This window comes from Coptis chinensis, chromosome 6 (assembly GCF_015680905.1).
Source record: "Coptis chinensis isolate HL-2020 chromosome 6, ASM1568090v1, whole genome shotgun sequence".
NCBI classification, from domain to species: domain Eukaryota; kingdom Viridiplantae; phylum Streptophyta; class Magnoliopsida; order Ranunculales; family Ranunculaceae; genus Coptis; species Coptis chinensis.
In genome coordinates, this window is record NC_141461.1 from 65,394,681 (window position 1) to 65,408,398 (window position 13,718).

The 13,718-nt window shown below is 37.7% G+C and overlaps 1 pseudogene; it reads right to left on the reverse strand.

Annotated features, from left to right (window-relative positions):
• Positions 1-3,668: 3,668 nt before the first annotated feature.
• LOC147493980 (U-box domain-containing protein 52 pseudogene) lies at positions 3,669-5,263 on the reverse strand (annotated as a pseudogene).
• Between the last annotated feature and the right edge of the window lie 8,455 nt (positions 5,264-13,718).

The following is a 13,718-nucleotide window of genomic DNA, read 5'->3' on the forward strand; positions in this document are numbered from 1 at the left end:
CGTATCTTGCAGCTCTCAGCCCGATCATCAAATTCTAGATCATCCAATTCGCGACATCAAGGCGCTCCACTCCCACTCTTTAGAAGTTCATGTGCACGCATGCATGTGTAATCACCTCATTGGTCGGAGGTCCAAGGGGTCCAAAGAATATAAATGAAAAAAAAAAAAAAGATTCTTATTATTATGTTCGAAGAGGGAAAGAGTAGAAACAAAGGGTACAATCTATAGAAGATTTGCTCGGGCTTGTTCACTTGGTCCTCCTTTGATCAATTCTTGCATCGGTTATTGGTCTCTATTATGAAAATGTTATTAACACCCAACTCCACATGTCGGGCTTCCACTTTATTAACATAATACAATAGAAACAATTTGTCATATGGCAATAACTTTGATTATAGAAATATCCATAATACAGATTGGTGTACTGGAAAAAATGCTAGTGTTCTTTATAAAAGAAAAATTGTTGGACTGGTATAAAAAAAAACTCTAATATTGCATCCAATTGATGCCTCTATCCTTTATTTCCTTGCCATGAATCCTAAATGGAATCTATCGGGTCCTCCAAATTCCTTCAACACTGACAATGAAATTGGCAGATTAAAATTGTGCAATGAGTTCGACACTGTACCTTGATCAACAGGGGCCGTTGTATCTACCAACTTCCGAGCACTAGCTACTGCTATTGGTGGGAATACAGCCACATTAGTTGTCCCCGCTACTTCTGCTGCCTCATTGCCTCCACCTGACATTAATGATCCAGCAGCAACATGCCCATTTTTGGAATATTTTCTTATAGGGTTTGATACAAATTAATTTCTTGACTCTGTCCATCGTCTGGAGAATGGATTATATCCTTCTTCACCAGTTGTAAAACTTGTGTTAACTGGCTTCTTTTTAGAGGCATTCTTGAAGTTTTCGGACCTATTTTTCGTGTTCATCTCTGCCAATCATATCTCACAGCCTTAAGGTTTTTTTCCCTTTGTCTGCCTAGAAGCCTCTAGTTCTTGGAGACTTGCCTTGATTCTCTCAACTTCTTCCCGATTCAGCTTGCTCTCTGCCAAATCCATCTCCTTCCTGAGGCGTTAATAGTTGCAAATGAATAAACAAAATACTAGTATGTGGGTTGGCGTTCGTACCCAACATGCTTAATTGCGTGTACCCACTCGCTGAACCCTCTTCAAGTGGCGGGGCTTCATATATCACTTGCATTTGCCACCTGCCTTCCAATGTCCCCTAGATAATTAACATTTAAACACAATCTTTTATAAAAACAATAGTGATTGTTAAGAAAAAATGAATATGAAAGCAATGATACCAACTCTAAAAAGAAGAATATAAAGAACATGACTGTTGAAACAACCATTATGTATTACCAAATTAAGGTCGAAATGAAGGCATAAAATCGAAAAGAAACAGAAAAAGAATATAAAGAGATAATATAGAGAAGAGTGGGCAGACGATACCTTTGCATTTGAAATGGAAAAATGGTGTATCTTGGCCGGTACAAATCTCCGACATATATATAGAAAACCTATTTTGTTGTGAGCTCAAAACCAAGTAGCGGTGGCGATATATAGTCAATTAGTAGAGGACGTGATCTTGTAAATTGCAATGCCTATCTTTCTTATAATTTATTCAGTCGCATAATGATAGAGAGGTATTAAAGAAATACAAAATAGTCATTTCTAAATGCTATAAAGTTACATAAGATGGTACGGAAAGTATTCTCATGAAGCATACAGTAACTATTAACTGCGGAGTAAAACAAATGATCTTCATCGCATGTTGCAGTACGATGACTTCAATTTTCAAACCTATGAAAAACATGAATTTGAATATGCTTTAAGTAAGTACAAATTATTGTGTAGAATAATAGTGGAATGGCAATTTTTTTTTACCTTAAGTTAAGTTTAAATACCTTATATTATTTTATCTTGGGAACCATTTTAGATGGAGTTCTTATAGCTGAAGTCTGGGAAGTTTCATTTGAATTGTCAGTCGAGTATTCCTTGGACAAATAAGTAGAAAGAGTGTAAGTATTGTTCGTGTCCAGCAAAGAAAAAATCAGCCCCAGTTACATTTGTCGTCGGCTTACATGCAAATCCATTGATTTTCACACCTGCAATTAGTTATAGCCAAAATACCAGTCAATTAAGTTATGGTGTGTGAGATACATTGAAAATAGGCAGGTGAACGGTGAAACTACTTTCCAAAAAGTATAGCATTCACTCTCTGTTAGATCTATATTTTGAGAAATCAATTTGCCACTGTTCAATTATATTTCACTCCAACCCATTCACACGTTTCAGTTCCAAAACAATTTGTAGTTTTTAAGCTACATTAGGATAGAAATTCAAATCAATATTAGTCGCTAATCCTTAATTCGTCTAGACACTACACCATGTCAGCCTGATGCTAAGTATAAAAATGTACAATGTTCTCTCTGAACTCTGAAGTGGTGTAGTGTACAATTGCAGTAGTGCACAATGGTTTGGAATCAGCGGCATGTGACGTGCAAAAAAGTTAGAAGAAGAAGAAAAACTACCAGCCAATTCCCATTATGTACTACTTAAAACTTACGAGAATGAGCAAGAGACAATATTAAGTTAACAACCAGAGGAGGGATCAGCCACACAGATATCTTGGAGCATGTCAGGATCAACTAGGGTGCCATAGATGACAGTAAAAAACAAAAGAATAGGCGCAACAATTGACATGCTCTTGTTTATTTTAGAAGAATCAAAGAGAGATGAATATATAGTTGTGAATGAATGGAAAACTGAGGAGAACAATGAATGGAAAAGTGTACTTATAAAGGGGCGGTTTTGGAAGCTTGTTAAAGAAAATAACACCAAAGTCGTTGGTGATTTTGATGCTATGCCAACAACATTATCAACCAAATGAAACATTGGAAAGGTCCCTCTTCCATTAAAAGTAAATAAAATCTAAATTCATAATTAAAAAAGCTACCCTGGACATTGTTATTCGACTCACATGGTTCTCATAAACATTTTTTTCACCTTAAAGATTTCTAGTGAATCTAGAATAATGCTAATATACTAACAGCAGCTCAAACTTGAAAAATAAGATAAATCAGAAAGATTGAATACATTTGGTCTTCATTTATACAGATATGTGGGACTCTCAGATCTAAAAAGAATTTAATTTATTTTTAAGAAAAAGAATTATGTCATCATTACTTGCAAATTTATGATCGACTGTCCAGAATCCCATTTTGAATGGACACTATTGTAATTAAACAGTCCTAACAGTGACCTGTGTTTGACAAAACCATTACACCCCAAAAACAGCGAAGTAAAAATACAAAAGCAAGCCTCAAACCAATTTTGTGAACGCAAATTGATTGATGTTAAACAATCCTGTTTTGTGAAGCCTCAAAACTCAATTGTAACTAAACATAAAAGTGAGGATGAAAGTTAAAATTGTGTAAGAGAATTATTTTCTACAAACTCAATCTGTCTTCTTTGTAAGTTGATATACCGATTTAGACTAAGGTATTTAAATCATGGAAAAATATTTTGTGAAACATTTTGCTTCTTCATGTTTATGAAAGCAAGCATGCCAGGAAGTCACTGGTATTCTGTCACCATTTTAATGTTAATCAAACCTTCTAAAGTAGACATCAATGTTGTCTCTCAAATTACATACTAACTAACCTGAGTAGCTCTTGGGGACCATGGAAGAGAATTTGAAGGAGACCTAAATTCTCTGATGGTGCTTGATTCACCTAGGGCTCTTAGCTGGAGGAGCTCCGATAATATTTTTGGACCGAGGTCAGGTCAATCCTTTTTCCTTAACTCGGCACACTGAAGTGCCAATTTTGCAAATGCCAATGTTTCTTCCATTGGCGGTCGCACCCCGAGATCAAGCAACCCTTGAAAAGTACCTCTTTCAATTGACCTTTCAACATTGTGAGTGAGACCCATTGCCGGCTTTGCGGTTATAAGTTGGAGCAACATAATCCCAAGAGAGTATATATCGGACTTGGTTCCTAGCATGCCCGTTTGTTGGTACTCACGGGTCTATGTAACAAAATGTCCCCGCCTGCTGATGTCATGTGATATTGAGTAACCGTGTTGGCCACCGAGGGTGGGACCAAACGCGATGCCCAACGCCGTCAGCGATCTTGGTCACACGGTTGTGATCTAGGAGAATATTGCCTAGTTTAAGGTCCCGGTGCACCGGGGGCTCGCTTTTGTTTGGTGAAGGAATAGAAGTCCGGTTGCAATCTCGGCCGCTATCTTGAATCGAGTCCACCATGGAATCGTAGGTGTCCCTCCCCTCCTAAAGAGCCTTTCTTCTAAGCTACCATTGTCCATGTGCTCGTAGACTAAGCATCCGGACTCGGGACAAAGCCGAGCAAAAGAACCATGTTTGGATGTCTAATGCAGCTTAACACTTCCACTGCGTAGTCATGTTTGTTCATCATGAATACAAAATTTCGTGATAAAGACATAAATGCATAGTTATTTACTTATGCTACCACCACCCGCTAGCACTATATATGTTACCTCTTGTTGGAATTGTTTCATTCCTTGTCAGGCCGCATCCGATCTTAAGACCTTAATGGCAACTGGTGTGTGATCAAGCTCGGCTCTATAAACCGCCCATATCCACCTTCAACAATCTTGGAGAATCTGGAAGTTATCGATAGCAATCTCCAATCTCGATCTCTTCTATGTCATTATTTTCTGTATCGTATGTTCTTGTTAAGCCAAAGCGATCAAGACTTTGGTTTTCGCTTCGCCCGGTCGGGGCCTTAATTAATCTCGACATCCTTCCTCATTGTCTCCGGTTAGGCTATCCTTTTCGATGATCGCGAATAGCTTCATTGGCGCCTCGCGTCCTCGCGCCTTTTGCATCTTGGCAATTGCAAGTCTTTGCCTCTTCAGCAAGCTTTGCATCCTCAAACTTGCGAGCTTCATTAATTTTCCATTGGTGAAATTAACTCTACAGCCTGATATCAAACATCACAGATACCAATTTTCTTAGTAACTGGTTTTGAAGGAAATCAAGAAAGGTTCATGCAAACTTGGCGAGTCAATGGTAGTTAAATGTTGCAACCATTGATCTTAACTTATATTTGGTACTTGGGTTATAAGCAGGTCCTCAGTTATAAACTGTTGTAGTTCAACAACATATGATCAGGTGTTCAAACTGAAGAGATCTTACCTTGTGTCTAGCTGAGACCGCTTCTTTGCAGGTTGTCTTTGTACATGTCCATGGTTTGCTTTAGCTCCATTTTTAGTCTCCTCATCTCAGCCTCTATCTGTTGAAAGGAGGATGTATTTATTAGTTATCGTCCTTGAAAGTAATGGACTACCTATCTGACTAAAATCAATAACGTTGCAAATTTGATGTGACATATAATTGTAGGATGCATGCAGAATTAGTACATATGAAATCATAACTCATTTTTTGCAATGGATACAGATGAAGTCCTTTCGGCATTAATGGTTCAAATCACGCATAAAAATAAAATAGAGGAAGACAACGTACAATAACTGCTTAAGATTAAATTCAAACTGAAAGTAAAAGTGAAATTAGGAAATAGGAATCTTACCTCTTCCATTGTGGTTGCAGAGGTAATGGAGAGTATGCAGGGGGAGAGACTAATTAGAGGGAGAAGTAGGGGGTGAGACATTTAAAGGCTCTTTCTTCTTTGACCAAGGCAACATTTAAGATTAATACGCTTTCCAAATCTATTGAGAATTCTCATCGAGTAATGAAGATTCTATCGGTGTGTGACGTGATAACACTGGAGTTGCAAGGGTTCTTTGTTGAGTATTATCTTACTGGCATGGGAGTATACATTCATTAGGAAGGGAGCATATATCATTCTCCCGTGGAAGATATTTGATATTTCATACTCACCCTACAACAGTCCAAGTCAAAGCCTTAAAATTCTTTCTGAGTAGCTATCCCAACTTGGAACAACTTCAATTACTAATCTTGGATACTTCTGAAATTCCCATTGCGGAAACATATTGTCCATCACAGAAGTCTCGTCAAAATAGTGTATGGAATAATCTTAGAAGAATTGATGTTGAAGCCTTTCAAGGGAGTGAAACTTAAGTAGAAGTCTTAAAATATTTACTCTTTCGTACAGACAACATGAAAAACTTGAATATAAAATACACGGAGAAGCAAAAAAGCAATGCCCCGTGGAGAGAAAATTTGAGAAGAAAGATACTGGGACTCCCTAGAAATTTAACTTTTCTTTGTAAAATTTTCTTTGTAAAATTTGGAAATGGTGTTGAAACGCTGCAAAGAATTTAGTGTGGTTTCCTACAAATTGGAAACAGAGAATTGTATCAAAGAGTTTTACTTACTCGCATTTATAACGAAGCAAAGAATGCCACCAGAATAATCGACTGGTTTCGGAATTTTTTTGATCGACTGGTCATCTTCATAGAAAATAGCCATTTGCTTCCACAGAAGAAAGAAAGTAAATATAAGAAAAAGATTTGTCTTCATACACCTAGACACCTAGAGAAATACAAATGAATCGCCATCTACACCACCGATATTTACTTTGAAATGGTTTGAATTATTCGCGAGAAGAGGAGCGAAGCTATTTTTGAAGAAGAAGAAAACTTGTTTTGTGATTACCTGCAAATGAAAAACAAAGAATTGAATGTGGTTTTGCTACAAAAAAGCCTAAAAACATTCACAATCGTGATCTTACCGGTTGGAACTCTCCCGTGAAGAAGAACAGATTTACAGAAAGAGAAAAATGGAGAGAGAAAAAGTAGCCACTCCCAATAACACGATTCGTTGGTCGCATTTGAACTTTCGAACTTATTGGGTTTTAATTATTCGTTGGTCACATTTGAACTTTCGAACTTATCGGGTTTAATATCAAGAACAGAGGAGAACGGTTTGTTTGTTTGTTTGTTTTTTTTTTTAATTGTGAAACCGCCAAACGGTGTATTTGTCTCTGTTTTCTGAAGACGTTCAGTTTTGTAGTCCTGGAAAATGATGTAAATCACCGATTTATCCTTTCCGCGGAGAGCAAATAGAAAGTGGCTGTCTAACTTTCCGGTACCCTTCTAATTAAAAACTTTGTGTTAAAACCGGGAATACGGAGACTAATTGGGAAATCTGGTATCCGCTTTATATATAAGATAAGATAAGACTACTTTTGTACAAAATATACGCATGCACAAACACATATAAAATTATAACCATGAGTCTTCACTCTTCAATCCTTAATACCATTTCATGCAAAGTATGAATTTATTGCATATATATATATATATATATATATAGTCAAATAGTTCATATATACATACTATTTATAATTAATTTTAAAAATGTTGTATCTTAGGATACACACACGCGATGATACAATATGCAAAAAATGGAAAACTATGTATGATACGATATAGATTCGTTTTTATGCCATCGTCAAAAGTGTATATGGCAAACCAAGAAAGGAAACTGGGAAAGTACTAACCTGATCGCAAAAGCTGAGATTTTCTGATTGAGTAACAGTTAATTTGCATACTTTAACCCTTGCACACTCGTTACTAAATATTTTAACCACCAATGATTCGTTCTTGAACGACCTTGCTCCTTTCCTCATCAGCAACGTTAGCCTTACAGCAGTGTCCTCTTTTTCATTATTCTCTGCATTACTACTCTCAAACCTCACATTACAGAATGCTCTCGCTTTACACCTCAACATATCAAACACCTCAAGCCTTCTCTCTTTCCCCATCTTCCCTATGTTGTGCCTCATGACAACAGCTTTTTCAAAGCAAGAAGATCCTTTACTTTTTCCAAATCCTTCCACTTTTAATTCTCCAAAGGTGGCTTTCATGAGGTTCTCATGCCATGATCCCATCCCGGTGCGCAGTTCCCCCCAGTGGTACAACACCCATCTTGACGGACTTTCACACCCGTTCATCTTGTACCAACTTACAAAGGGTGCCATTGCCAGAGGTTTGTATAGTCATAGTATGTGTCAGGCACGAATGTCAGGCCCTCCATTAAGGTTGAGTTGGCTGGAAGACTGTCCTTCCACACGAAGTCGGCCATATAGATTCTTTTCTCCATAATGTGAATCGTTTCCAGCCACACAGAGCAACCTTCCCTTTGATGCTTCTGAGGGGAAGTATAGATGCTCTGTTTCACCTTCTTCACCTGCGTCGTCGCATATAGAGCTCATAAACTGTTGGAAAACAATCTGCAAAAATAGGATTAACAATGAAATTGGAAGCTGAGGCGCGGACTAGGTCGCTCTCTTTAAGGTATTGCGGGTCTGTTCCTCCTGGTGCAGACAGACACGGAACCTCCAGGATACAACAGCCTCTGTAAAAGTCTTGATGATCACTGCACAGCAAAAACCAAAACTGGAAGAGAGAACAAGAACTAATAGTCTACTGCCATTATCAGGGAGAGAAGTTTTTCTTAAAGAGAGGAAAGATATGAAAAACTGGTGTATTTGGTCTGCTGTAAAGCCTTGTTTTTATAGAGTTGAGAGAGTGTAACGTTTGGTCAACTCTCAACGTTATTGTCAAAAAATAACGTTCCAAACTAAAGGTCGGTTACGGACTTACGCCAAAAAAAAAAAAACGTTTTCCTTTTTTGTTTGTAAACATACCAAAAATGATTAAAATAACCAACAATCCCCCACTTATTTTAATAACAGAAATCAAAATAAAGAAATATGGCAGTCACTATTAGTTCCAATATATCAAGCATAGGTAAAGGTGTTCAAGACTTAAACCTTTACGTAGTGAAGACTACTCAAAGTATAAGATCCATAAGTGACGAAGTCTTGAACTTAGGTCTTGTATATACAATGAGTTATCATCACGCATTCCATACTCATTGTTCTCTTTCCAAACTCGCACATTAAAGGCCCTGTGCTTCCATCCTGGATTCGTGAATGATCTAAAGAATCAGCCTTCATTCTCATAGAAAGCGGCCTATACTTTCACATTCACTAGGTGAGTTCTATCAAGAGTGCTCCTCAGTAGCTTAGGCACTCGTCCATAAGGACCATAGAACTTCATTAAGAGTTTTCCTTAAAAACTACAACCTCTAATAAACGGGGATCACATACAATTTACTTATCTAAAATTCGGGACAGATAAGTATCATTGTATGTCTTATACTCAAACATTCTATGACTTGTTCTTCCCTTTGAACCTAGTTCTTGGGATCTCCAGTCCCTAGGTTGGGTTACCGTCATATACATTTATCTTACAATAGGCTTCAGTCCCATACTTCTGGCAGTAGTCCACACTTTTTCTCTGGCCAGAGCTTTAGTAAATGGATCTGCAAGATTATCACCGGATCTCACAAAATCAATAGTCACTGCACCCTTGGATATGTAATCCCGTACAGTATTATGCTTACGAGATATCTGTCGTGATTTACCATTATAAAACTTGTTGTGGACTCTCCCGATAGCCGCAGTGCTATCACAATGTATCAAGGTAGCTGGTACCGGTCTATGCCAAACCGGTATGTGAGTGAGTAGGTCCCGTAACCAACCAGCCTCCTCACTTGCACTAGCCAAAGCAATCAACTCAGACTCCATAGTAGATTGTGCTATAATGGTCTGTTTCTTGGACTTCCAAGATACAGCACCTCCACCAATGCAGAACACATATCCACTAGTAGCCTTAGAGTCTTCTGAAAGAGTATTCCAATCAGCATCAGTGTACCCTTCAAGAATAGCAGGAAATCTCTGATAGTGAATACCCAAATTGATTGTTCTCTTTAGGTATCTCATTAACCTGCCTATTGCTTGCCAATGTTCAACACTAGGGTTACTAGTGTACCTGCACAAAACACCTACTGCATAGGCAATGTCAGGTCTTGTACAATCTGTAGCATATCTTAAACTACCAATGATACTAGCATATTCCTTCTGATTCACAGGTTCACCATTATTAATAAACAATTTAACACTTGAATCAAAAGGTGAGCAAACAGGCTTACAATCGAAATAGTTATACTTCTTTAACACTTTCTCAAAGTAGTGTGACTGATCTAACCATATGCCATCGATGATCTTGTAATTTTAATCCCTAAAATTACTTACGCTTCTCCTAAGTCTTTCATATCAAAGTTAGAAGACAATAAGTCTTTGGTCTCTTTTACCGCTTGCAAATTAGACCAAAAATAAGTAGATCATCAACATATAAGCATATTATAACACATATTCCATCATGGTACTTATAGTATATGCATTTGTCACTTTCGTTTATGTAGAAACCATTAGCAATCATAAAATTATCAAATTTTTCATGCCATTGTTTGATTGCCTGTTTTAAACCATAAAGTGACTTCGCTAACTTGCATACCTTTTACTATTACCTTGTTCCACATAACCTCTTTGGTTGTTCCATGTAAATCTCCTCTTCTAAATCCCCGCTTTTATAAAGGCCGTCTTAACATCCATCGATGAACAACTAGATTATGAACAGCACAATAGATAATAATAATACTCGATTGAAGTTATCCTAGGCGGTGAATATGTATCAAAGAAGTCAAAGTTCTCCTTTGTCCGAAAAACCTTTGACAACTAGTCCGGCTTTGAACTTTTCTATTGAACCATCGATTTTAAACTTTCTTTTTAAAACCCATTTGCTTCCTATAGTTTTACAACCAGGAGGCAAATCCACTAACTCCCAAGTCTTGTTTTCCATGAGAGAATCTATCTCACTTTGAATAGCTTTCTCTCCAAAACTCGAGTCAAGAGGCAAGAGCTTCTTCTATGGAGGAGGGATCTCCATCCAAAGAAAACGTCACAAAATCAGATCCTAGATCTTTAGCGACCCTAACTCTTTTACTCCTTCTTGGTTCGATTCGATTAATATGCGTGTCCCTATCATGCAATCTAGATACATCGAAGCAGAAACATCTTTGGTAGGGGTCTTAGAGGAAGATGCACCCCCACTATTTCTAGATAAATAAGGAAAACTATCTTCTAAAAACTCGGCATCGGATGATTCAATAATAACATTAACTCTTCATATCCAGAAATCTATAGGCCTTACTATTCATAGCATAGCCTAAAAAGACACACTCATAGGCCTTACTATCAAGCTTAGAGATTTTGGGATCATGCTTCCTTACAAAGGCCAGACAACCCCATGTCCTGAAATAATTCAAGTTGGGCTTTCTATTTTTCCATAGCTCATAAGGTGTAACCTTAGTCTTAGAACTAGCAATTCTATTCAAAACATAGCATACAGTTAAAACAGCTTCACCCCATAAACTTGAGGATGCTCCAGAGCTAAGCAACATAGCAACAGTTAATTCCTTAAGTGTTCTATTCTTACGTTCAGCTACTCCATTCATTTCAGGTGAATAAGGAGTCGTTGCCTCTCGGAATTATACCATGTGATTGTAAGAAAAATTAAAATCGGTAGAATCATACTCTCAGTACCTCTATCACTTCGAATTACTTTTATGTTTCTATCATGCTGATTTTGAACCTCAATCACATAAGCTTTAAAAGCATTTAAAGCATCACTCTTATTCTTTAATAAATAAACATAGGTAAATTTTGAGAAATCATCAATGAAGGTAATAAAATATCTTTTACCACCTCTAGTTAGAACACCTTCAAGTTCACAAATATCGAATGTACTAATGCTAGCAGATTTGTAATTCTCTCAAACCGACTTGTGAGGTTTCTTAGTGATTTTGGCCTTGGTGCATGATTCGAGGTGTACAAAAACATCATTCTTCAAGATAGGAATTAAACCCAATGTGCTCATGTTCTTAACATACTTCCTATTAATATGACATAATCTACCATGCCAAACATTAACAGAATAAGCAATCATGTAAGCAGAAGTAGAAGTTTTATTCATGTCAGCAACATTCAACTTAAACATCCCATTACATGCATATCCCTTGCCAACAAAAATTCCAGACTTAGTGATCACATACTGATCACTACCTATCACTTGCTGAAAACCAGCCTTGTTTAAAATAAAACTAGAAACTAAATTCTTCCTAATATCGGGTGTATGAAGAACATCCTTCAAAACCAGTTTCTTCCCAGAAGTAAACACCAACTCCACATCACCAGAACCTACAACCTTGATAGTATGGTTGTCGCCTAATAGAACTTCCTGGTTCACAGTTGTAGTATAACTCTTGAACCAGTTTCTATCAAAACAGACATGCCTAGAAGCACCAGTATCAGCCCACCATCCCTCAGAGACATTGATAGAATTGACTTCAGTTATCATTGCCACAAAAGTGTCCTCAGTGACATTAGCCTCATTTCGGTACTTGCAGTTGCGAGCATAATGTCCCTTTTTTTTGCATGTATAACATACAACTTCATCATGTCCATCGGGTGGCCTTTGGTTCATATTAACCGGTTCCGGTTTTTATGTGGAGCTTTCTTTGTTATTATTCGGTTTGTTCTTCATTGCCTTTTTATTAGGTTTTGATTAGAATTGGTTTTATTAGCATCTTTGATTTATAATATTAACTTTAGCCTTGGCGGATGACATAGCCACTTCCTCATTGTGATCCTGTTTTCGGGATTCTTCTTCAATCCGAAGTCTCATAATGAGACTCTCCATCGAAAACTCCTTGGATTTATGTCTAAGAATGTTCCTAAAATCCTTCCATGAGGGAGGAAGCTTATCAATGACGACTGCAACTTGAAATTGCTCGTCAATCTTCATTCCCTCAGAAAGTATTTCATGAACAATTATTTGTAGGTCGTGACACTGAGTCACAACCGACTTGTCATCTTCCATCCGAATTTAAGGTAACGACTTTACGGTACTTTTTTCGAGCCCGGCCTCCTCAGTGTCATATTTCTTCTGCAGGGCATCCCACACATCAGAAGCAGTTGGAAGATAGTAGTACAGGTCGTACAAGTCGTCAATAAGTGCATTCAGGATATAGTTCTTGCACTTGAAATCCTCAAAGATTCCATTTGTTGCCCAAGAATAAGAGAAGCGAGGTTCCAAATGGATCTTCCGCCCGTGGAGGTCGTTTCTCTGTCAGAACATTATCAACCTTCACCAAGGTCAGATAAAATGTCATCTTTGCTTTCCACCGTTTGAAGTTTTGACCGGCAAACTTGAAAGGGCGATTATTGTTGTTGTCGTTTTTGAACTGGCTTCCTTCCTCGTGTTCCATTGTTAAACAGACAAAAGAATACCTTAAAATTGTTGGAAAACAATCTGCAAAAACAGGATTAACAATGAAATTGGAAGCTGAGGCGCGGACTAGGTCGCTCTCTTTAAGGTATTATGGTCCGTTCCTCCCGGTGCGCATGCGGACCACCGGAACCTCCGGGATACAAATGACCTCGAAAAGTCTTGATGATCACCGCGCACAAAGAAAACCAAACTGGAAGAGAGAACAAGAACTAATAGTCTACCGCCATTATCGTGGGAGAGAAGTTTTTCTTAAAGAGAGGAAAGATATATGAAAACTGGTGTATTTGGTCTGCTGTAAAGCCTTGTTTTTATAGAGTTGAGAGAGTGTAACGTTTGGTCAACTCTCAACGTTATTGTCAAAAAATAACGTTCCAAACTAAAGGTCGGTTACGGACTTACAGCAAAAAAAAAAAAACATTTTCCTTTTTTGTTTGTAAACATACCAAAAACAATTAAAATAACCAACATAAACCATGTATTCTCGTCCATAGCTGTGTGGGCGAATCTGAGGTCCTTAAGGGGAGGAACGTGACGGAATGT